Source organism: Ambystoma mexicanum, chromosome 6p (assembly GCF_040938575.1).
Source record: "Ambystoma mexicanum isolate Mex_15411 chromosome 6p, UKY_AmexF1_1, whole genome shotgun sequence".
NCBI lineage: Eukaryota > Metazoa > Chordata > Amphibia > Caudata > Ambystomatidae > Ambystoma > Ambystoma mexicanum.
Genome location: NC_090935.1, coordinates 159425690 through 159449892, shown reverse-complemented (window position 1 = coordinate 159449892; position 24203 = coordinate 159425690).

Genomic DNA, 24203 nt, shown 5'->3' with positions numbered 1-24203 from the left:
TTTTTCTGTCTTTATTATATGTTTTTACTGGCATAACACACTCTCCAATAAAAAAATGTTGTCTCTCATTATGTCCATGCCTCCAATCCTTTGTGTAGCCGCAGATGGTCTCGGAATGGAGTCGGGGGGATTGGAGGTAAGGTACTATTTGACGCGGCTAAGCACACAGTCTCTGAAATGTCCCTTTTTCATTCTTTTTTTTAGTACCAAAAATTAAGCATGTTTGACAGCTGCCCAATGAAAGGCAGGAGAGAGAGAGAACAAAAACAATTCTAGCTGTGCTCCTTAACAGTGATTCCAGCATCTGCCTTTGCAACTTTGTATCCGTTTCTCAAACTACAATATGTTGAACCACAGTCGCATCCTAAACAGACTAGCCAGGCCACCCAAGAGAGGGCAAAGCCCTAACATTTTACAGAAGATGCTCAACCAAAAGTGAAAACGACCTTTTCCTCAATAGATCAAATACCAAAATCCTCCTACCAGGCATAACCATACCCAAATCCCTATTCATTTTTTAAATTAATAATATCGTGCAGCCAAAATGACTTTTAACATGTCAAACACAAAATTCATTAGAAAAACATTCAATCGCAGAGAAATTTAAAACAGTTTGTTACATATTATTCAACCCACCAGTCCCCGGGTATTCAAGCTTATCACTCCAGCCCATTAAGTACTAAGCGCGCAATTCTTAATACTGTTATAAATTCAATCGATAGAGAAGTCTTGTTAACCAAGGAACGCCTTTGCCAGAAGTCCTCTGTCCCTAACCAATTATCATAATGAACAAAATGGGTAAATGAGGAATTTACTAAGTCTCTAACCCCCGAAGAACTCTATAAAGACATGTTGCAGAGACTGCTTCGTAGGGCATTGACATAGAGAGTAGATGTCATTCAGGTCTTGCGCCTTTGTTCTACTTGTTACGATTTCTCCCGTAGGTAACAAGTTTAGGCGAAAGCTTATTAATGTGTCCCTTCCTCTAGCATATGGAAATTTCACTAAGTACGCCGGCAACACAGCTTTAGGTTTGTCTAAGAAAGAATGACTCCTGTGGGACTTCATCCTGCAAACTTCATCTATGGTCTTTATCCAGTCCCACTCCATTAAGCCATTCTTTACCTTTACCATTAGATCCTTTAGTGTTTTGGGAAATATATTTAATATGTCAGCAACAGTCTTTGTTAATTTTCTCAAATACATATTTGAGTGCTTAGACTCCCCCACAAGCACCTCCTTAAACAGTGTATTACACCTGGACATCATGAAAAGCATTGATATAGCTGCAGCAGTCCCCAATACATATGAGCCCTTAGGGAGTTCATACCCAGCTCATAACGGAGAGCAGCAATTCTGAAATAACATCAGAAGATTCAACAGCCTCTTCCACATTCTGCCCTCCAGTCGCTCCCAGTTAAGACCCCAAGCTAGGGGCTCAATGTTCATCCATAGAGCAAAGTCGGTATCACTTTACCCTTATAGAACATGATCAGCGACAAAGTCGAGAATTTACAACACAGATAGACTTCATTCGGGAGAGGGCTTGATCCCTCTTAGCCTCTAGCCTTTCTTCCACCCATTTCCTATTCGGATTGGTCAGCGATCGAAAACCAAGGTAAGTACAGTCCTTGGTCAGTGTTATGATCTTTCCAGGCGAAACCCAGCTAAAGTCCACCTTTTTCTTTGTTGGATTTGAACATTTCATAATCTGGGTCTTTCCTGGATTAATAAGGAGCGAATTTCCATCAGCATAGGTGCAAATCGCCGTCAACAATTGCTTTATTCCCTGCGGAGTGAAATCCAGAAAAATAATATAATTGGCGTATGCCAACCATATGATCTTTATAACTCCAATCTTCAGACTTGCTAGTGCATGTTTCTTTAGTGACCTATCCAGATCCGCTAGGTACAGATTAAATAGGCTGGGTGCCAAAATGCAGCTCTGCCTTACTTTCCTTTCTGTTCTTATCAGGGAAGACAGATGTCCGTGATCATCCAGCGTGACCTGCATAGAGGTATTCTCGTGTAAATAAACAGTTGCTGCTAGCAGGCCAGGTGGAATACCCCAGAATCTTAATTTCCCCCAGAGACATGATCTATTAATAGTGTCAAATGCCTTGGAGAGGTCCACCATGACCATATAGAAAGGGCACTTTCCTGTCTCCCAGGCACTGTCCAGGAGCATATTAACAATTAGGCTGTTTAAACTGGAAGACATACCCTTCCTAAATCCTTTCTGGCATCTATCCAAAACAGCCTTAATTTCTACTCCGCTATCTAATTCCCTCATCACTGCCCACACAAAGATCTTACTGTCTGCATCAAGTAGGGCAATCGGACGATAGTTGATCGTGTCAGTCCGATTGTCCTTCTTATGTATTGGTATAATAATAGTGGTCTTCCAACCATCCAACTGTCCCGACCCTTTCTAAGGGCAACAACATTTTCAAATAGTGCAAAAAGAAACCTAGACCAAGTAGCCTGATCTGATTTAAGGATGTCATTTGTCAGGCCATATAGGCCGCAGCTCTCAATGATGAGGACTTTTTTTATCAGAAGCCCCACTGTCTCCATTGATATCTTAAAAGACCAGGGTATTTCCTGGCACTTTGTAACACATTCTTTATAGGATTTACAAAATGCCGTCCCATAGTGCTCTAACCACACCTCTTCTGAGACCCTGGTACCCTGGCTCTGCAGCTGGGTATTTTTCCCCTTGTTCACTTATGCCCACACATTTCTGGAATTCTTTGTTATCGGGGTAGTCAACATAGATTCACACTGCCTTTGCAATTTTAGATGTTTATTGGATCTGTTCCAGTTTCTAAATTCTACCATCAGGCCTTTCTTCTCCCTATTTTCTTTTGGGTCGGGGATAATGATTTTTTCTAATAATAAATACGTTCTTTCAGAGATCTCTTTTGAGAACCCAAGTTTCATATTGAAAGTTATATTTATGTTTTATTTTTACATTTGACTCTCCCCATTTGGGATTTGTCCAGTTCCCATATAAATGATTTAAAATGATCCAGGTCGCAGCTCAAAGCTAATTGATCCGAGGTTAAGATCATTAGCTTTTCTTTCAGTTTACTATTCAGCAGTCGACCATTGCCATTGAACCTGGCCAGTCTACTACCACCCTGATTTACCACTAAATTGGAAGGGCAGCCCCACTTGGCTCCTCACTTGGAAACATTAGTCTTAAAGTTAGTATGTTATGATCACTTTTATTTGTCGCTTTTATCACCATTTTTTCCAGATCTCTCAAAGATTTCTCTTGAGATGATAATATAATAATAATAACTTGCATTCATATAGCGCAACAAACCCTCAGGCATCTGGGCGCTGCTTATTATTACCCACAGTGTGTGGTGCTCATTTATCGACCTTGGAAGCAGGAAAGGCTGTGTTTGACCCTGCTGGGATTCGAACCTGGGTCGGCAGGCAAGATGCCAAAGCAAGCACTCTACTAGCTGTACTATCTGACCGGCTAGAGTCAAGGATAGACACAGATTTATAATTCTCCCATGTGAGGGCCGGAGTGAGGTCTCTCTCCACACTCCCATTATAAATTACAAGATCCCAGCCATCCAAGAAGTGGAGCCACTTCTTTCCATTGTCTACCGTTAGGGGATTTTTATTTCCATATTTCGTATGTGTGCCACTTCCTCGTGATCTAGTCCCTCTACTAATACTTCAGCAATCTGTCCCAAATATTCGAACAGGTCGCAGTGCGCAGGATTATAATATAAATGTATTACCAGTAGACATCTCAACACTCCTTCCGAACAGAAATATAATTGAGCTGCAAGAATGCCGTAGTAGTCACATTTTAGTCTGATTACTTTTTTGATTTTGATCTTCCTCGTTGCTATGAGAAGCCCTCCAGAAGAGCGGCCAAATACTTTACCAATTGCCATCGGCTCTAATATGGTAATGCTGCCCATTCTTAATTTGTGTAAACGCCATTTTTCATAGGCGTTTATGACATAGGATTATGTCATAGGTTTCGAAGATGTCTTTGCTGGTAACATCATTTGTAAAACACCTGTGGCCCCTTGTGTTCAAACTAAATACATTTATGCACTCCTTTGCTAAAGTGAGGATTTCTTAGCCTCGAACCTCTGACACATGTCTGTAGAATCTCCGGCAGCAATGACCACACATAACCATTAGCATTCGCCTGACTTTTATTCACCCCTACTTCCAACTTTCCCAACTATTTATCTACAGGTACAACCCAATGATTTTCCTTCCTATCGGACTCACTTCCTCTGAAAATGTTTGGGCCTCTATAGACTGTTTTTTTGGGTGACACCTTATAGCCTTTATCTAAGAGATTATTGTGTGCAGCTACGAAGGCGTTACCCCTAAACGCGCCTGGAGTCCTATTTCTACTATGTTTGTACAGTATTTGTTGGGGAAATGGATGAAGTCCAAATCATGGGTAGACAACAGGTATAGCTCTGGCACATCTTTTACAATCTTCAAAATTGCATTTCCATTCAAAGTACAATGATTGGATCCATGATCTACATTTTCCAAACAAACATGTGGGCGCACAAAGAAAAAATTGGAAAAGTCTACGTCATCTGGGGATTTTCCCAAGATTTCCGGTCTTCAATGTCATGATCCGTAGCACGTGTTGGGCCCTGAACATTACCATGGGTTCCAACTTACTGTAAATCTGCGGTTTATTAGATGTAATGACCAGGTCATCAGGCGCTCGAGTTACTTGTGCAGGTTTAGTATTCCTAGTGACCGGAACTGCCTCAGCAGAAGAAGAAGCAGTTTTATTTTTCCCCATTTGGAAAATGAGGGCACATCTGACCTCAGTATTTATCCCTTTTTCTACAATGTTATCGTTCCCTAACAGTGTCTCCACTTGAGTTTCTACATTGACCCTATCCATTTTCAGTGGGGAGCTCATTATTTCTAGTTCACAATCTGTTTGCTGTTCTGCATTCTTCTGTCTACGACGTTAGTCGATATTTAAGTTCTTATGTGTCTCCTCAACGGCCATTACCAAATCTTCCTGGAAAGTTGTTTTGCCTTACCCTGAGCCTTAATCTGAAGCTGTCTCTCCTGCAGCCCTTTCACTCGCAATGTATTACCTGAATCTAGCTGCAGAGGACTGTCTGTTGTACTGGATTGATCATCCGTGCTTTTACCCTTCGGTGTTGTACGTTATTTTCAACGTTGTCTTCGATCACGTTGGAAGTCGTAGAAATATCTAAGTACCTCATGTACTTTCATGAACTGTTGCTGTTACTCAAATGTTTTTATTTGTTTATATTTCCTTTCCTTTTCCAATGCGATTTCGAATTCTCTGCCATTCGCTTCATTCGGTTATTCAGCCAATTGACCGGCAGCAGCTTCCTTTTCTAACCCTACATTTGGGTGTTCCTCAAAAGCTACCTCTGGCACAGCTGCTTGATGATTTTCTCCACAACAGACCCTCATTGGTCCTAAGATCTGGATCCAATTGGCTCAGGTTGGGTCCTATGCATATTGTTTGGCATTTGTAGTGGCTGTACTCGGAAACCTCTCTACAAAATTCTGGTAGAGTTTTGATGTAGATGTCAAAGATCTGACTTATTGGTTCAATTCTTCTTGCATATCTAACGTTGTTTTTTGAAAATTCTGGTCCAGTATGCTCCGATTTCTGAGATGGTCCTGTAACATACTCAAAGTTATTTTTAGTTCGCTGGACTGCAAGACGTTAGCTGATACAATGTCCTTTATTTTATCATACAGGCCCACTAAGGAGCTTAATACTACACTTAAAGCTGAAATCGATGGGGAGATCAGCTTAACCCTGTCGTCCACAGCTTTAATATACAGAGTTTGTCTAGATGTTACCTCAGGGTAGACAATTGATATTGATATTTTATTTTTATCGCGCTCGTGCACAATCGAGTTGTTTACTGGATGTTCAATCAGAATTGAGTCATGTTCCATGTTGTAGACCCCTTGCTAGTCTATTTCAAAAACATCTATGATGCTTAGGCCGGGAGGAAGTAGAATAGCGGCATCCATTCTTGGAAGGGCTTCTATCAGAAATAGCCTTTCCCATGTCCCTCGCGTTCTTCTTTAAAAGGTCCCTCCTGCTTGTGGAGCGTTTTCCTAACTTTAGGGAAAAGTCCTTCATTTTCTTTTGGGACCTGGTCATATTTCCCAGTTGCCTTCCTGTGGTGCCCGAGAGACTGCATCCTGTGTGTGGTGCACCTGCGCTTTAGTAAATAAGGTAGTTTGGTCTGTTGAAATGGCGAGAAGCTGATTTCTCATGATGCTGTCACTAGTCGGATCTTGTGTAACCGACAGGGTTTTCGCTGTGTTCAGTGGTAAGCCTTTCGAGGGTCGAAGTTAAGGTCTTTCTCCCGGCTTTCGCCCCGGTGCCATTTCCCTGCCGGAGGACATTTTTTCTGTTATCTGATGATCATTATCTCATCTTTAGTCCCCGAAAGTCTATCTGGTGTCTTATTCACAGACTGGGAGGCAGAAGATTCCCAGGTTTCTGAGATCTCTTTGCCACCGCATAACACATCTGTTACGGGCCCCACTTGCATAGCTGTGTTTTCTTCATTCAAGGCACCGTTCGTTACCACACTGGCCGCCATGATTGCTTGTTTAACCAAGTCAGCTTGTTTCCCTTTCTCTGGGCGTCGAGAAGCAAAGTTCCTTTTTCCTTGGGAGCCTCCTCTCAGCTGTTTCTTATTGCTCCGCTGGTCATACATATGCAGAGAGTCGTTAATCACTCGTCTTTCTCCACAAGGAACCAGTAATTAGAATTTTAGGTTTAATTTAAAAGTGAGAATCTGTTTTGATTTTATTAGGGGTCTCAAAGGAGATCACGCAGTCACCCCCAGCAAATTCTCATAAGTTATGAGTACCTGCTCCAGCTGCTACTATACTTCTGCCTTCTCCCAGCTCTTTAGTAGCTGTAAGAGGAAGCTACGCCCATAACACCATATGAGTCTTGACTTGTTATTACAATTATACAGACTACACAGTTCGCACACACAGCAAAAGTATTACCTGCCACTCACCCGTCGAACTGCAAAACCGCTGCTACACTTGAGCTCACACTTGCTGTATCCCTACTATTTAAGTACCCCAAATCACAGCCCTCCTTAGCCCTACACAGCCTCAGCAGCAGGTGTTGATAAAAAATAAAATGTCCATCACCTTTGAGGCGGCACTATCTATTATTCCGAGGGCGAATGCAGATACCTACGATTCCCCCTTTCAAAACAATCTTCTTCTGAAAGCTCCACTTTCCCAATACTAAGGTGGCCCTGATGAGAGCCTTGGGGCTGTCCCTCATAGGGTATTGCGATAGCACCTAGGAAAATCAGGTACCCAATTGGCTCTTGACCTAAGAATATGAGAACTTATCACCAAGGTCCTGAAAAAGATCTCTGCAGGCTACAAGTGGAAAACATAATTTAATTTTCTCCCTTCAGCACCAATTATTCATCAAACGGAAATACAGTATCCTATGCAGTGAAAACTCTAGGCGTTTACCTAGACGCTACCATATCATTAAACAGGCAGGTCAACTCTATTGCCTCCTCTGAGGAACACACTACGAAGCTGATTTATGCCTGCAGGCCATTCTTATCTATTGACGGCTGCCTCACGATTGCTCTGGGACTCATAGGATCGAGACTGGACTACTGCAATGCCCTATTTGCAGGCACCTCCGTGCTAAACCTCAAGAAACTGCAGAATAATGCTCTTAGGGCCACCCTGAACATCCCCAGGCGTGAGCACGTTACGTTGGCTTGGAAAAACGCACAGTGGCTCCCTATAAAGACTGAAAAGATCCGGGCGCGCAAGCGTCCAAGTTATTGCCATTGAATACTGGAACACCCTTCCACCTAAATTGTGAACTGATCAATCGTATTGGGTTTTCCAAAACCACTTTGAGACTCTGCTGTTCACCCAGGATGCCCCACCTCCGGAACCCCATCTCTAAAACATTTCACCCCTTCACTTATCAGATCTTGAATTTTTGATTATGTGATGTACTGCTTTCCTTGTAACTAGCGCCCTGATTCCTAAGGGTTTGGTGCGCTTTACAAATGTTAAAATAAATAAATAAATAAACAGGCCCTAATCTCCTAATGGAAGCTGCAACTCACTATGATCCTTCAAGGAACCACAAAAAAAGCCAACTAAGGCAGAATCCAGGTCCATTCCCAAGGAAAAAGCCCACACCTGTAGAGCAAGCTACCCTTGGACCCCAACTAGCAATCGAACAACTGTAAATTCAGGAAAGCATGGATGACAGTCCAATTCCAACTTCAAGATGGTTACCTCCCAGCAAATATAATTATCCTGGGCATTACATGTTGTTAAATCTCTTTTAAAGAAATAGAGACTATATTGAAGTAGGTAACTATATGAGTTACTTAACTTTTGGGAAATGTTCTTATCTCTCTTAAGTGTAAAAAATGTATTTGGGTATTTTACTATTATAAGATTATATTTTTACTTTTTAGTTGAAGTTGGTCGTCAGGACATTCGTTCACACAGAAGAATAGTAATCAATTTGGATAAACTAATACATCGAACATTGAACGAGAGGCAACATATTTCTTATATGGTTAGTAGTGGACTACCTTAGGGAATATAAGTAGAGACTAACATCTTCAATTTACTTATCGATACATTTTCTACACTGTAGGGAATCAGCTATATATTCTCCTGATGAAGGGCTCTAGAGTAGATTGGAAACACGTAGAGTAGCAAAGCGATTCAGCACGTATCCTGATGACACAAATACTGAGTATTTCTAAAACTCTTTTGTTAAACTTATGCTAGCAGCAAATGTTCTTACATGTTATGTTATCCAATATTTATATTGTGACCATCAGCACAATAATGTTCTTACAGTGCCTGCCCTTGTCCGAAAAGGTGGCATATTGGGACCCTGCCAGGGTGGTACCAGACCTTAGTATCTAATCCATTACAGACAGGTGTGCATCCATAGTCAGTTCTGTGACTTTCAAAGGTTTGGAGATTGTTTTCTTTTACAAGTACCAAAGCATTTATGGAAAGAGATTTAAAACCCTTTAAGTGCCAAGGACGAGGTATCTCGTCCTTGGGATTACCTCCCCAGTGCCAAGGACGAAATAGCTCGTCCTTGGCACTTAAGGGGTTAATGAAGGATAAAATGTTAGAAGGATTTGCATGGTTAAATACTGAAATCACCAAAAAAGGCCTTGGCACTGGGGGGAAAACCCATGGCAGTTAGTGACATCAAAACATGTCCTTCCATAGAACATGCCAGTGGTAATTTATGGTAGCCCTGACTTCATCCATGCTAACCGTTATGCTGCCCTTGCAACCACAGGCTCCGATCAGTGCATAATTTGTAACAAAATAAGTGCCAGGACCCAAGTATTTTCGAACACTCCTGTGATACTGCAGGTGGGCAGTTCCCCACCACTGCTGTCACCTCCTGTAGCTGCTCCCCGCAATATCGACTTATTTGGGGTTACACTACAGCTTGCACCGGCTCATTGTGGTTGATGGAGACACTGACTATCACCACTTCATAATTAAAATGAGTCTGAGGCAATAAGTGTCGGGGCTCAACAATAAGTGCCAGGGCTGATCCCTGGCAACTACCCCCACATATTAAGCACTGGGTACAATGTCAGCGGGCAATGGCAAGAAAATAAATCAGAAAGCAAGCACCGTTCACAGGAGCCATGTTTGCTTTCTGTCGTTCCCAACACTTGCCCCTCCAATCCCATTGCCCAGTAGGAGGATGCTGAGAGAAAGTGCAGGGTAGGGGTGTGGCACAATTTGCGCTCTCTTAGCCCATCAGCAGCCTTACATGTGCTGCTGGGAGGAAGGGGCGGGATAAGGTGTTGAAGGTGAAGGCAAGCCCCCCTAGATGCTCACACCAGAAAGAATACAACCTGCTAGGGAAAAAGGCCAATACAACTCTTGCAAGGATAACAAGGTTTATTTCCACAAAAATAGGTGTGCCAACAAAGAACTCTGCGCCGCGGAACGTTCTGCCAGAATCTGCATGAGCAGGACCTTATGAGGGTACAAATCGTCATCAATGAAGTCATTACATACAGCACAAACCTGTGTGGCTGGTTGACGAGACCCAATACATGGGCGGCCTGATCCATATGAGATGCCAGGCCATTGGTCCCAGCCCCGTCCATCCATCTTCCTTCACGTGGGCGATGTTCATCCGTCATCGGTGCAAGGCTGAGTAATTAGCAATTTATTCGCAAAACAAAACAATGCATCTCTATCTCTGTAACAGTGCACCTGGCATGAGCAGACAGGGGCCCGTGGGTAAAACTCAGGCCACACTAACTCAAACACTTCACTCGCTCCCAGGCAGGCCGACATGTCTCCAAGGTCTTCCATCCTCGTTTTGGGCAATAATGTCATCCCTCCCTGCACCTCGCAGCAGAAATAATGTGACCCAGATGTGAAGGCAAGTACACACCGCTTCCCGCCCTTAGCTATCTCTCGCTAGCCCCTCAGGTTACACAATTCTTAGGTGTGACAGACCTAACGCTAGAGGAGGAGAAGTGGCCTTTATTGTCGAAGATCACCACCCCATTCGATAAGTCCCCTCCATCTTAAACAATAATAGCGACATCATCTCGATTAAATAGTCCACCTCCCCTAATAATACGGTCGCCATCACCACATCTATCACCCACCAGGGCCCACACTCTCCTTTGAAGATGACCTACTTCCCCTTCTAACGAACAACCTTAAGCCTTCAAGTAATACTCCTGGGAGACATCAACCTGGGCCTCAATGACCCCTCCAACCCCTGCACCATCTCTAGCCACTGCCCTGTCTGATCTCGGCTTTGACCAACGTATCTGCGGCCCTACGCATATAAAAGGAGGAAAATTAGACTGGATCACGGATGCCAACTGCCACATCACCTTCAAACTCCCCATGCCTGTGGTCAAACCACCATGTGATCTCCTTCTCTCTTCCAGTAGCCCCATGTGCCCTAGCCTCCACTAGCCCCCACCCCCTATTTTTTCCTGCAGCTCCCGCAGACTCACCAAGGAGAACCTCACCCCTTTTCTCAGTGTACTCAACCCTGACCAACTGGAGTCTACCAACCCAGAGGCCTTAGTTCTACACTATACCACCACCCTCACCAACGCCAATTACACAATTGCCCCCCTGACGGCAAAACCATCCACTCTAACAACTGGCTCACCTCTGAACTCTCTACTCTCAGAATGGAAAAAAGACTAGAAGAATCTAAATGGAATAACAACCCCTCCCCATCCTCTTAACAGGCCTTTTCCACCAGTCTAGTTATGCAAGAATGCCATCATATACGCCAAGGCCGCCTCTCGCAACACCAGAATTGCCAATGTCAACTCTGACTCAAAAGAATTGATTGCTAGTCTGAAGGAACTAGAGACTCCTATCCCCCTAGTTACAACACTCCTCAAGGACTCGACCTGGTGCAACTCCTTTCAAACCGCCCTACTACACAAAATTGATAAGTTACAAATCAAAATCAGAGAAAAAAAGCCAGTATTCAGCAACAATCTCCACCCATGCATGCACGCACCTATCAACATCAGCCCAGTCATACGCCCGGCAAGCCTAATAAAAGACTGCTCACTTGAGATTGCCCCTTTCATCACGGCATTCATCAATGCCCCCTTTAACTTGGGCTTAGTACCCACCTGCCTCAAGGAAGCATGGGTTCTCCTGCTACTGATGAAACCCACCTTTGACCCTACGATAGCGAATACCATCCCATCACAATTGAACCCTTACTCCTTAAAATCCTAGATAGAGCTTCCTATCAACAAATTCAATGCCACCTAGAATCCAACAAAATCTTCCACCCCGGGCATTGTACGGAGTCAGCACTCCTTGATCTAAAAATCCAACTGGACTCTATCAGGGACGAAGGAAAACTGGAATTGCTTCTTCTCCTCAATCTGTCTGCAGCCTGCGATTTAGTCGACCACAGCATCCTATGTACCACCTTACATCCACCGCTGCCTTCTCTCCAGAAGCTGCCTCTTGGATAGCCTCCTTCCTAGAAGGAAGAGTGATGAAAATCTTCTCTGACAGTGCATGCACGTCCCCTTCCCTCATAAGCTGTGGGGTTCCCCAAGGATCCTGTGTCTCCCCTACGCTTTATAGCATCTTCACTAAGCTACTCTTTGACCTCCTGGACTCCCTCAGCATAGCTTACTCTAACTATGCCGATGACACTCAGCTACTCCTCCCACTCACAGGCTCCTACCACACTGACTCTGCTTCCCTCAACTCCACTTACACGGCGATCCACGGCGATCCAAGCTTGGATGGCGACCCATGGACTGTGCCTCAATGATGAGAAAACGGAACTTCTCATTGTCGGCCCAACAGCTGCCCTCAAAACTCTTGACTCATTCTACTCCAACTTCAACATTGATCCCCGTCTCCTCTTCGGTCTAAACATTGGGTGTCAACCTCAACGCCACCTTCTCCTTAACACGACAAGTAGGCGTCATTTCCTCAGCTGCAGCCTACACAACTAAATTACTCAACGGTGCCAGACCCTTCCTATCAACGGACAACTGCCTAACTGTTGCCCGACATTGGTAGGTAACAAGGCTTGACTATTGTAACGTCCTCTTTGCTGTCACCTCAAATCAGAACCTACAAAATCTCCAAACCATACAAAATAATGCCCTACGTGCTGCCCTCAATATCCCACGGACAAATCACATCACTGCTGCAATTAATGCCGCACACTGGCTACCCATCAATTAAAGAATTATCTTCAAGACACTCTCATTCCCTCACAAATCCATCCTCCATATCTTACACAGAAAATTGTCAAAGTACAAACAGGCCCACAAGAACACCCTACGCGCACAGACTTGTCCAAACCAGGTTTAAACAAACTAAATCTGGAGTATCCAGCTTCCCAGTTCTGACCGCTAAGTACTGGAATGCCTTGCCCCCAACCCTCAGAGCCAAAGAATCCTACTGGATCTTCCACAAAACAATAAACACCCGGCTGTTCACCGAGTCCAACCTCATCACCATATTCTATCCGGCTTTGCTCGCATCCTATGTACTTGTTCCATTAATTCATGATGCTAATACTAGTACTTCAGTGTTGGAAACTTTACCTGTGTAACAACCTTTGACTTGCCCTTCCACAGGCCCATGTAACTGGTAAAAAGCGGCCTGATACCCAAGGGTTTGTGTGCGCTCTATAACTGGAAAAAATAAATAAATAAACCTTGCTTTCTGATCTTTCCTGATTGATCGGGGCTCTGACAGTTTTACGATCAGTGGTCTGGGACTGCCTGGCACCTTGGAATTCAGGGGCCTTGGGGCTATGGCATTTGAGTGCTATAACTTAGGATTGGGACTGGTGTGGGACTGAGGCCCGTGCCCTCCTTCTCATGGGATAGTATCATGCAGAGACACGCAGCCCTCCCCCCGTGGCCTTGCAGGGCACTTTCTTCCCAGAGCACAGCAGCAACATTTTAGAACAATGAAGAGTTTATGGATCTGTGTGGCTCTGGCCTTTCTCATCGCTTCCCAAGATACAACCAGGTTTCATCTACATGTTCGCGGCTTACGCTTGGGGCTGGCTGCCACTCTGCATTTTAGGCCTCACTCCCAATATGGCTGCTAATATCTAAGATGGCATCTGTCTCTCTGTGTGTATTACATCTAAAACCATGCAATAATATGATTGTGTGGAGCCCTTGAGGGCACCCACCTACCCACCTGGTCTCCTACATTGGCATCTGTGGTGTTTGCCTTATTCAAAAGCGCTTGGGGGTGTGGGAAGATCCGGTCTCCTTCCCAACATTGGTAAATCGCCCTGTGTGATTCCCAAGGCCATGGCAGGGGTAGCTGTGACTGTGCTGGCAAAGCGAGAGTGATACAGCGTTCCACTCGCACTATTAATCCTTTCTATATATACTCCATATACCCTGGCAACGCTCTTCGCAACTTATGCATGTGCTCACTCCACACACAGGTGACCCTGGGCAGGGGCAGAGGTGGCCAATGCTACGAAATGGAGCAATACTGCCCAACACCACCAATCACAGCCATCCAGAAACAGCAGGAGCCCTAAATGTAAGAGGGAGGGAAGGAAGACTCATCTATGCCAGTGCGTCCTTACCCTTCACACAAGGGGCCATTAACAGCCAAAAGATGGCATTGCTGGGGCATTTGATGCAGTGTGTGGCATTTGATGGCATGACCTAGACATGCGATTTATCCTAAATACGATGCTTGCACCAAGTTTTCAAGTCATTAGCTCACACATTAAGGCATTACTGGGCCTTTTGAGGCTGCACTTGGCTTATGATGACAGCAGCACCTGGACATGTCAGACTACCTTACTTAGAGTGACTAACAGGCATGAAGGACATTAACTGTCAAAAGGATGCCAGTGCAGGAGCATTCCAGGCTGCAATTCTCCCACGATGACAGTGCTTGGACTGAGTGTACCTTACATATGTTGACAATACAAACTATTTGGGCTTTTTCCTGACATAGGTTGGCAATACACCTGAGATGAAATTGGCATATTTAGCAATACCAGTACATGTGAGGCTGTACCACATAAAACTGGCATGTGAGGATATAACAAGCATAAAATGGCAGTGCCTGCATTTGGCAGGCTGCACCTGGCATATGATTGAAGCACCTGGGCATACGTGGCTTTATTTGGCAAAATGATACCCGTTTACGGCATGCAGTACTTTATCAGGCATGGGATAGCAGCAGCTGCCGAGATGAGGATGGACGGCCATCCCTTATATCTCTTTCTGTACAAAGTGTTTTAGCATGTGCCTCTATTACATGGTTCCACCCAATCACTTTCAGTGACTATTGCACACCTGCACAGGTGTCAACATACCTTGTCCCAAATTCTACCACTAGTATGCGCCCACCAATATGAAAACCCAATAGTGTGCATAATTCTTCAACATGGTCGCTGGTCGTTGTGTTATTTTGCCCGGGTCCTCTTAGATCTCAGGGGAGGTTCTTTACCTCGGTGTATTCCTGCAGGACCGTTTCCGTTAAATGTATTGTTTAACAACATAGGCTATCGTACAAAAAGAAAAAGTGCACTGCAACATACCCATCAAGCATACACACAATGGCACATCTGTGGAAGGATTTTAAATACCCTGTATATTGCTACCTACTAAAACTTGTATGATATCCATACTCAACATTTTATCATGGTATCCCATGAATTCATAAAGTGCATATCAAGTATGCAATGAGAGTACAATCCTGAAACTCGTTATCAGAAAAGGTATAATAATGTGTGTCATGCCTGATTCCTCCTGCGTCTAAGCACTGTAATAACAGGTGATAGTATTACCCAATTTCATTGTTCTCAAAAATGAACCCTCTTCAGTATAAACGGCTGAGTTGGTGCTGGAGAGGTTCGAAATTATAAGGTGCCAGCATCCCCCAGAAGAGAGGTAAGCCTCATCCCATGATCTATCCGTCTGTGTGTGAGGAATTCGACCATCCACATGGGGAGTGGGCGCTCGCCTGGACTTTTTCTGAAGTTCTGTAATTAAAATTAATGATCGGAGATCAACCTCAGAAAATGTGTGGGCCTAATCCGCATACATTGTCCTCTGCTCACCGCACAACAAACACATAGTCAGGTGTACTCTGGGGGACACAGCCTACAGACGCAGTCCCTACTGTCACATTTAGCTGGAATGTGACAGCCATGGGTACATCAAAGCTGACACGACCCTCGCCCAAAACCCCCTCTGGCAAACCCATTGGCCAGGTGGAGTCAGGACTCATACACCATGAACAACAATGTGCTTGAGAACTACTTTATTGTATTGTCAGCCAACATGGAGGCATCCACATAGCTTAGTTCCTAAAATACAAGCTATGCGGTCTAGTGTTTTGGGTGTGGCAGGCCTGGAACTACTTTCCCTGGTACTACTTTACCTGGGCTATATAAACCACACCCTGACTGCAGAACATGCTTTGTTTTACTTTGCAGCTTGCAACGTGACGCTCACCGTGTCCAGCTCTTCCCTCGAACCTCAGAGAAGCAGAACCTGCAAGGAGACTAAAGGAACATCATTAGCAGCAGCATCTTACCTGCAGTCTTCATCTTTAAACACTCGCAGCTACTGAGAACAGCTTCCTCGAATCTGCACGCCTCCCAGACAGAACGACCTGAAAGAGGAAGATAGAGGCAACATTAAAGAAAGCTGTAGAGACATTTACAAATTACGAACTGCTCAAAAGGCTTACCTAGCTGGTCACCTCTCGGCTGGCACCACTCCGGACATTCCACTCGCGCTGAAGAACACCGCAACCTACAAGGAAAGAAAACACAGGTTAGCAAAGGCAAGACTTTGCAGTGCTGTGTATAGCGCTTACTTACCGCATCATAGCACTCTTAATGCGCCATCATTTACCAGCGGGGCTCAACCAAGCCAGTTCGCCACGCTGAAGCTCTGCATACCTAAGGGAGAAAAAAGAGACATTTTAAACAAAGAAAGGCATGCAGGATAGAACAGCAATAAGACCTACCTGAACAATATCAAACGGGCCGTCGTCAGTGAAGTAACTGGACCGCACTCGCCCATGAAAGACAACGTGCCCCTGCAAAGAAGGCAGGACAGAGAGCACGCCTAATTCTACCACAAGGTGAGGAGAGGGCGCCAGAGGGACTGAAAGCATACAGGGGTGGAGGGAGGATACTTACCCCAGTCGGTCAGTCTTGAACACAGTCCTCCTGTATTTTCAGGTAGAACCTTCCCCGCAGACCACATCAGGGCAAAGCTGAGAAGCGTACCAGCGAGTAACCCAGCTGGGTGGCGTCCCCATGGATACCAGGTGAGCGTAACAGAACACGAAGCCTAGCATAACAAATCCACCTGTGCGCTGTGGAGAGATCAGAAATGGACCAATTGGCCCAATTACTAGGAGATCTTCGTGCTGGGGTTCATTCTGCCCGACAAGAGACTAATGCCCTCCGGAGAGACCTAATAGTGACCAAAGAACGCACTGAAGAGATTAGCAGGCAATACTTGCAATCACAGGCAGGACAGACGCCTCTACCTGGAAGCAATCCAACGATGCAAAACCCTGCCATACCACCCACTCCATTACAGATCACGTTACCTGGAACAGTGCCCCTGGCACCACCAGAAAGGTTCTCAGGCGACTCACAGAGTTTTGCAGCATTCATCAATCAGTGGCGCCTTCATTTTCTTTGTAGGCCTGGAGAATTTCCAAACAACCAAGCTCGGGTAGCTTTTGTCTTATCATACCTGAGTGGTAGTGCAGCAGATTGGTTGGTGCCGTTGGTAACCCATGACGATCCTCTATTACATGGCTTTGGGGGGTTCCAGAGAGAAATGGAAAAACATTTTGCTCGCCATACCCAGGAACAAGCAGTAGACAATGAACTCTTGTACCTCCGACAGGGGAATCAGGACTTGTTAGCGTACATTGCTAACTTCAACAGACTGGTTGCCGAAGCTAGTTGGCCAGAAAACAAAAGAACCACGTTATTCCATTGAGGCTTACAAGGCGAATTAAAGGACGTCTTAGCCCAGGTGGTTGATCCACCCAGAGACTGTGCAGAATTCATAAATCTGGTCATGCAGCTAGACCACCGGTTGCAGGACCGAAGGCAGACCGGTCTAAGACGGACCCTCGGACCGTGTATGTTCGACCAAGGGAAAACACATCCTGTGTACCTGAAAATGCTGTAGAACCCATGCAGATTGGAGGGATAAGGCCTCCATTAATAAAACAAGAGTGGGACAAAAGACAACAACAGCTTTGTTTGTATTATGGGAAACCAGGACATTTCCTGAAGTCCAGTAAAACCCCCAAGAAGAACAGTCGGGGCCACAGAGAAGGATGAAGCTAAGGAATCGGGAAACTACAAATCTCGACAAACATAGAGGTCAATTTGTCGAGTGAGAAGAAAGAGTTGCTGACCTCGCACTTTGCAATACCAGTGATCTTAATTAACCACCAACAGTCATCAAGAATGCATGCCGTTGAAGCATACATCGATAGCGGAGCAGTTGGAAATTATATTGATCAATAACTGGCAGCAGAGATGGGGCTTCCTTTGTGTTCCAAGCCAACTATGGACAAGGTAACCACCGTGGATGGGACAGAAATCGCTTCCGGACCAGTAACCCAGTGCACAGCCAAGGTAACCTTGCTGTGTCAGGACGGACATCGGGAGTCTATTTCATTCGATCTCATCAAGGCACTTCAGTTCAGGCTAATACTAGGGATGCCATGGTTGGTTGCTCACAACCCTTTCATAGACTGGCGAGCACGAAAATTAACCTTCCCCGGTGGCTGCTCCCCTGCCTGCTATTACCAAGAGGAGAAACCTGACGTCTGTATCCCCATGACTCCCAGAGTGACAGTATCAACCCTGGGAGCAACTAATACCTTGCCAAGTGAATACCATGATTTCCAGGAGGTTTTCCGAAAGGACCAAGCCAATACATTGCCGCCGCACAGGCCCTATGACTGTCAGATTGACCTTGTTCCTGGTGCACAAATCCCTTGCGGCAGGATCTACGCTCTCACAGAACCAGAAAACCTTCATTTGTAATCCTATTTAGACCAGTACCTTGCAACGGATTTTTCCGTCCTTCGAAGTCCCCCGCAGCCAGTCCTTTGTTCTGCGTACCGAAAAAGGAAGGAGACTTGAGAACCTGTATTGACTAGCGCGCATTGAACCAGATCACAGTGAAGAACCGCTACCCCTTACCACTTATCCCTGAGATGCTAGACCAAGTTAAAGATGCCCACATTTATACCAAATCGGACCTTCGAGGAGCGTACCACCTGGTCCGAGTCAGAAAAGGAGATGAATGGAAAACTGCCTTCCGTACTAAGTACGGCTTGTTTGAATATCAAGTCATGCCCTTCGGGTTATGCAACACTCCTGCGGCATGCCAATATTTCATGAATGACGTCTTAAGGGAGTTAATTGATGTGTGCGCCTTAGTGTACATAGACAATATCTTAGTTTACTCAGCCTCGGAACAAGATCATGTCAGGCACGTTGGTTCAGTCCTCACCAAGCTCCGTCAACATCGCTTGTTTGCAAAGCCTGAAAAATGCTTTTTTCACATCACCAATGTAGAATTGCTTGGTTTTATCCTTACTCCAGGAGGCATCAGAATGGACGTGCACAAGGTAGATGCCATTCTGAAATGGCCTTCACCGACGTCTCTGAAAGGGGTACAAAGCATGCTGGGCTTTCCAAACTTCTACCGCCGGTTCATCCCAGACTTCTCTCGGGTTGTGCACCCAATCACAGTACTATTACGAAAAAATAATAAAAAGTTTGCTTGGACCTAAGAAGCAGAAGAAACCTTTCAGGAACTTAAACAAAGGTTTACCTCCACTCCAATCCTGCGACATCCTCGTCCAGACCTCCCTTATGTCGTTGAAACTGATGTGTCCAGTCTCGCAATGGTGGCTGTCCTTTCACAGAGAGACCCGGAAACCAGACAGCTACATCCTGTGGCCTTCTGGTCAAAAAAGTTTGCGCCTCCAGAGATTAATTATGCCATCACGGACAAGGAACTCCTGGCTATCAAATCCGCCTTTAAAGCCTAGAGGCACAACCTTCTGGGGGCCAGACACACCATTGCAGTCATCACAGACCACTGAAACCTGCAACATCTCAAAACAGCCAAGGCCCAGTCCTCGTGCCAATTACGGTGGGACCTTTTCTTCACCGAATATGATTATGTAATCACATTTCGACCAGGAGTCAGAAACGGAAAGGCAGATGCCTTACCTCGCATGGGCATAGATGAAATAGTATGTACAACTCCAGACCCAGTACCTATTATACCTGAAGACAAACTCTTGAATATCACGACAGCCTTAACACAAGCAGAACTACGAAAAGAAATCCAACAGACAATGAATCCTGATGCCTACCTTGCATGGCAAACTCAAGGAGAACAATATACCATCAAGGACCACCTACCCTTTTTTAGGGATCTCCTATATGTACCCAAAACGGAATTACAACAGCATATTATTTCAAACTATCACAATTCACTGATCGAAGGGAATTCTGGGATCGCCAAAACCCTAGCTAAGGTGAAAGAGAACTTTTGGTGGCCTACCTGGCGTAAGGACATCATTCAGTATATTCAGTCCTGCGGTGTCTGCGAACAAAATAAATCACAGAAACAAAAACCATCTGGTCTCCTACAACCATTGGACATTCCTCCAGTTCCATGGCACACTCTTTCCCTTGACTTCATCACTGATCTACCTCCAAGCCAAGGGTTCAACACCATCCTTGTAGTTGTGGACTTATTCTCGAAGATGGCCCATTTTATTCCTCTCAAAGGCCTTCCAGACGCAGCCACTTTAGCAAAAGTGTTCCTGGAGGGCGTGGTTAAGCTACATGGCTTCCCTTCGGTTCTGGTCTCTGATCGAGGCAGCCAGTTTGTTTCAAACTTCAGGAAAAAATGCTGTGCAATGGCGCGTATCGACGTTCGGCTATCTACCAATCACCATCCCCAAACGGACGGCCAAACCGAGAGAACCAATCAGACAATTGAGCAATATTTACGGTGCATGCTGCACCACGAACAAAAGAATTGGAAAGACCTACTATGGATAGCCGAATATGCATATAACAATTCTTTGCATTCAAGCACGGGACAAACACCCTTCTATACCCTTCATGGCAGACATCCACGTACCTCTGAACTAGGCCTTCCAGCCAGCTTGGAAACGCCAGCGGTAAAGATTCTACACACAACCATTACTCAGGCTTTCAAAAGGGCAAAGGAACACCTTATTCATGCCAAAGAAAAACAAAAGAGATTCACGGACCAACACCGGAAAAAGGCCCCTGATTATCAAGTAGGAAACAAAGTTTGGTTAGCGGCTAAATTCATACCCATCAAGGGAACCCAGACCTTTCATCCCAGATTCTTAGGACCCTATACCATTAAGGCAATTATCAACCCAGCAGCCATGAAACTGGATTTACCACCGAATCTACAAATCCACCCGGTATTCCATGTGTCCCTCCTGAAACCAATGCAAACTGGCACACGGATTGGGACACCACCTAAGCCCATACTTGTTGACGGAGAACCAGAATTCGAAGTCAAAGATATCTTGGACTTTAAATACTCTAGGACCAAGCTATATTATCTCGTCGATTGGAAAAGATTTGGACCACAAGATAGATCCTGAGAGCCCAGTGAGAATATCCACGCACCACGTCTAATCAGGAAATTCCATCGGAACTTCACAACCAAACCTGGGCCAGACAGAAGCAACACCATGGGAGGGGCCTTAGGGGGGAGTGCTGTCATGACCCTCGCCCAAAACCCCCTCTGGCAAACCCATTGGCCAGGTGGAGTCAGGACTCGGGCCTCTAGAGCCTGGCATCCTCTTCAAAAGCCCTCCTGGGGCCAGTCCTGGCGCCTATGGCGCCAGGCTCATACACAATGAACAACAATGTGCTTGGGAACTAATTTATTGTATTGTCAGCCAACATGGAGGCATCCACATAGCTTAGTTCCTAAGAACCACGCTATGCGGTCTAGTGTTTTGGGTGTGGCAGGCCTGGAACTACTTTCCCTGGTACTACTTTACCTGGGCTATATAAACCACACCCTGACTGCAGAACATGCTTCGTGTTACTTTGCAGCTTGCAGCGTGACACTCACCGTGTCCATCTATTCCCTCGAACCTCGGAGAAGCAGAACCTGCAAGGAGACAAAAAGAACATCATTAGCAGCAGCATCTTACCTGCAGTCTTCATCTTTAAACACAGCTACTGAGAACAGCTTCCTCGAATCTGCACGCCTCCCGGACAGAACGTCCTGAAAGAGGAAGATAGAGGCAACATTAAAGAAAGCTGTAGAGACATTTACAAATTACGAACTGCTCAAAAGGCTTACCTGGCTGGTCGCCTCTCAGCTGGCACCACTCCGGACATTCCACTCGTGCTGAAGAACACTGCGACCTACAAGGAAGGAAAACACAGGTTAGCAAAGGCAAGACTTCGCAGCGCTATGCATAGCACTTACTTACCGCATCATAGCGCTCTTAATGCGCCATCATTTACCAGTGGGGCTCAACCAAGCCAGATCGCCGCGCTGAAGCTCTGCATACCTAAGGGAGAAAAAAGAGACATTTTGAACAGAGAAAGGCATGCAGGGTAGCAACAAAAAAAACTAACGAACAGCAACAAGACCTACCTGAACAATGTCAAATGGGCCGGCGTCAGTGAAGTAACTGGATGGCACTCGCCCATGAAAGACAACGCGCCCCTGCAAAGAAGGCAGGACGGAGAGCACACCTAATTCTACCACAAGGTGAGGAGAGGACGCCAGAGGGACTGAAAGCATACGGGAGTGGAGGGAGGGTACTTACCCCAGTCGGTCAGTCTTGAACACAGTCCTCCTGTATTTTCAGGCAGAACCTTCCCCACAGACCACATCAGGGCAAAGCTGAGAAGCATACCAGCAAGTAACCCAGCTGGGTGGCATCCCTGTGGATACCAGGTGAGCGTAACAAAAGCATCTCTAAAGGGGAAAGACAAAACCTTCATCCGGCCATGATCAACCTTATTAAAATATCAAAGGCTCCATGGATCTGCCCTCTCTATTGCCTAAGTTCTGCTGGTGGCAGTGCATACTGATGATAGTTAATTGAAACAGGCCTGCAACAGGCCTGAGCGCAGAACTGACAAAAGGGGGCAGGAAACCCAACACCTCTTTGATATGCAATGTGTCAACTAGAAGCTAGCTCCCATCCCTCTGTATGAAGGGCAGTGAATGGCATGTCTGGGACAACTGTTTGCAGTAGGCAACCCTTGCAGGGAACCCCCTTTCAGAGGGGAGAAGTATTTGATTTGACGGAAACAGAAAGTCTGTTCTCACCACAAACTTAAAGAGAGACCTGCACTTTGATCAGGAGCTCAATTAACCAGGGAGATACTTTGATCCACCACAGACAGGAAGATACATGTTGTCACCCCTTACCTTTCCTGTTCAAAAGCAGTCTGGTTATGACCTCACGCATAAAAGAAGATTGTTGGTTTGGACCCAGGATTGGTTCATTAAGGTAGGCTTAGCCTGCACCAATCACTGGGGTCCATTTGGCTTCAAAAAAGGGTTGAGCCCCTCCTTTGGCAGATCATCCGGCGACTTTGAAAGGAGTAAGAAGAAGGACTCATTTGGACGCTGGCTGAAAGTACAGTCTGCCTTACAGCTTCCACCAGTGAACAAAGGTCAGTATTTCCAAGGGAGAAGCAAGATCCCTCCCCTAAAGATCTCCCAGGGAACAGAGGGAGATACCGGACTCAAAGAACCCGTCCAGCAGCTTCAGAACCGGTACCCAGCCAGCACACAGCGTAGTCTGCTAGGTTATGCGAGCAAGCTTCCTAGGTGGGAAGTGCCAGAGAGCCTCTGAACAAAGGACAATGCCGTTACCTGCAAAAACTCTCCTCAGCTTTGGGCCATCTGCCTTAAAAGATGACACAAGCCATGCGAAGAAGCTAAGAGTGCCACAACAAGCATCAACCAGCGTCCATCTTTTAAGGACATTTTCGCGGCAGTTGAGCCCTCGCAAAACGACCGGCTGTTCCACTGACTGTTGCCACACTGCAGTCACTAAAGCCGTCTGACGCGCCTCGACCAGCATTCCAGATCCGCCAATCAGCAAAGAGACGATTCTTAACCCCGAGCCGCTGTGTAGGCTAGCCTGCAGCCGTCCGTCCAGCCTTGCCAGTCGCCTTATACCCGTAGTTGTCTCCTGTCTTGAACTCTATCGAAGGAGCTGCTAAGCATAGTGTGCTAGAATACAACCTTGACTGGACAGGCCTTTTATCATTGGGTAATAATTGTATTTCTGCTGTGTTGCAACTAATCAACGATCCAGATCAAGCAGATAAGCTTGCCGTTCCGTCCATGTTACCAACATTGGACAAGGAGGTTTATAATTTACTTGTGTTTCCAATCTGATCCCTTCTGGTGTACTAGAGGGGTTGGACTGATTGATGGTTTGGAAACAGATGTTCATCCCTGGACCACTGATGCCCCTGAAGTTGATTTGTCACAACGTCATTGATTGCTGCCATTTCTCTAATGTTTGTAACAGCAATTCATTAACTAAGTCAC